General features: G+C 45.0%; 1 pseudogene; it reads left to right on the top strand.

Moving 5' to 3' along the window:
• Positions 1 to 1,425: 1,425 nt before the first annotated feature.
• On the top strand, positions 1,426 to 1,959 carry LOC118720827 (annotated as a pseudogene).
• Positions 1,960 to 2,591: the final 632 nt, after the last annotated feature.

Here is a 2,591-nt window from a genome sequence, read left to right as displayed (position 1 = left end):
TAATTCTCTAGTTCTTTCATTTGGGAGTTGTTTCTTTGTTTCCAATTTTGGTTGTCTGTTTGGGTTTGTGACTATGTATTAGGTAGGTCCTCTAAACCTCTCAACCTCTAGTGCAGGACAGTGTGAAAGGCTGTTTCTGACTAATTGGGTTAGGCGAAGACTCAAAGACTCAAGGCCTCCAGATCAGGCAAGACTCAAATCCTAATAGGATCCCAACTTTAATTGCCCCCAGGCAATTGTCTTCAGGTATGGTGAGAGTTTTTTTTTTGTTTGTTTTTTGTTTTTTTAGGGTGGGGCAGTTGCTTTTGTCTGGAGGCTAATTTTTACTTTTAATCTCTTAAGTGGCTTCAAGGCAAGGTGTTTTCCAATAGGGTGTGTCTTCCCCCCAAGGCGAGGTAGATATCTATGTGGGAAAGATGTCCACTGCTGCATGAGGAAATGACTCAGCCCAGGAAACTTGGGTTGTCTGCCTTCTGAGCACTATCCCCCTGAGTCCCCAGACCTGGGTTCTGCTCTCACAGCTCTAGTCCACTTCACCCTCCCTCTGCCAAAGCACAAGGTGAGTGGCTTCACAGGAAAGTTTTGTGCATTGGCCCTTCTAGTGGGTGCTGGAACTTTCAACTGTCACTCCCTGGCAGATAGCACCCCACTGCTTTATACAGCCAGATGTTATGTGGGTACCCTCCTCAGTTTTGGTGCTCTCTGGTGAAGAGCCCAGTTTCGGGATTAGATTCCAGAGTTTTCAGTGGCACTCCAGATATCTCTCTGGGACTTTAGTTGCCATCTGTGGGTGCCTGGACAGCTCTTTCACACCTTTGCCCCTCCTTCAAGCTGTTTGCAAACAAAGTGGTCTCCACCTTTGGTTTTTGGGTATCAGGGGTCTCTCCTGTCAGTTTTCCATTGATTATTCAAGAAGCCTTTCCATTCATCAGTTGTAATTCCAGCTTGTTCCTGGACTGATGTACAGGCCCCATCGGTTCTGTCAAGACTGAATAGGCTGCCCCAGTGTCCACCAGGAAACTAACAGGCTTGCCTCTCCTATCTTTACAAAAATCTTTATCAAATTAACTTTTAAGCCTCCTTTCTATATCCTTCAAAAATACATAACCATGCCTCAAATTTTATAGAAAAGGCAAGGGAGGAGGAAGCAGGTCCAGTACCCTGTTCCCAGGCCTCCAGCCGCTTGAAATTTAAAATGTCACATTTTCCTACAGGTACAGATCTAGCCCCCAAACAGAACATCGGTGAAAAGCGACCAAACCTATTGTTTGGAGGAGTGTCCTCCTCACAGGCCTGACTATGGAGCCAAATGAAAGCTTTCCAGTTCCTCCCTTCTTTGATCTCTTTGCAAGTAAGCATGCATCACCTTCTCATTTTAAAAATTTTCTTAATAATAATAAGATGTCGCTTTGCAGATGTCGCTGCCCTGAAGTCGCCTGTGACCAGCCATGAACCCCACCGTGTTCTTCAACATCGCCTTCGACGGAAAGTCCTTGAGACGCGTCTCTTTCGAGCTGTTTGCAAACAATGTTCCAAAGACAGCAGAAAACTCCTGTGCTCTGAGCACTGGGGAGGAAGGATTTGGTTATAAAGGCTCCTGCTTTCACAGAATTATTCTGGGATTTATGTGCCAGGGTGGTGACTTCATATGCCATTTTGGCACAGGCACAAGTCCATCTATGGTGAGGAATTTGAGGATGAGAACTTCATCCTGAAGCATACAGGCCCTGGCATCCTGTTCATGGCAAATGCTGGGCCTAATACAAATGGCTCCCAGTTTTTCATCTGCACTGCCAGGGCTGAGTTGTTGGATGGCAAGCATGTGGTCTTCCAGGTGACAGAAGGGAAGCATATTGTGACAGCAAGGAGTGCTTTGGGTCCAGGAATGGCAAGACCAGCAAGAAGATCACCATTGCTGACTGTGGAGAACTCTAATAAATTTGACTTGTGTTTTATTTTTACCACCAGACCATTCCTTCTGTAGCTCAGGATAGCACTCCTTCACCCCAATTTGCTTGGAATGTTCTATAGTCTTTGTGCTCTTGCCAGTTTATTGGGTTCCATAATTTCTTACCCCTTCCCCATCTAGCTGGATTGAAGAGTTAAGTTTATGATTATGAAATAAAAACGAAATAGTTGTCTGTCAAAAAAATAATAATAAGAGAACCAATATGATGGCTTAGGTAAATGCCTATACTCACTGCCTCCCACAACCACATCAAAATTACAACTAAAATACAGAACAACCATCATCCAGAACCACCTGAAAGCTGGACGAATGGAAGTCCTATAACTAGAGAAGTAAAGAGGAAAGCACATTGAGACTAGTAAGAGGGGTAGAGGTATTGGAACAAACTGGTCTGACACCACATGTGCTGCTTTTTAAATCTGGAGGGATATCTCGGCTGTGGAGGCCACCTGTGAGGAGCAAGGGGTCCCAGTCCCATACCAGGCCCTTAGCCTAGGGTTCCAGAGCTGCAAAGAGAAGTCATCACAACTACAGGCTATAAAAACCAGTGAGAACTGTGACTGAAAGACACAGAGGAAATGCAGGGATTCCTCTTAAAGGGTTCATACACAAACTTACATGG

Source organism: Pipistrellus kuhlii, unplaced genomic scaffold (assembly GCF_014108245.1).
Source record: "Pipistrellus kuhlii isolate mPipKuh1 unplaced genomic scaffold, mPipKuh1.p scaffold_m20_p_17, whole genome shotgun sequence".
NCBI lineage: Eukaryota > Metazoa > Chordata > Mammalia > Chiroptera > Vespertilionidae > Pipistrellus > Pipistrellus kuhlii.
Note: the sequence above shows the minus strand (reverse complement) of the source record. Positions and strands in the feature narration are given on the sequence as shown.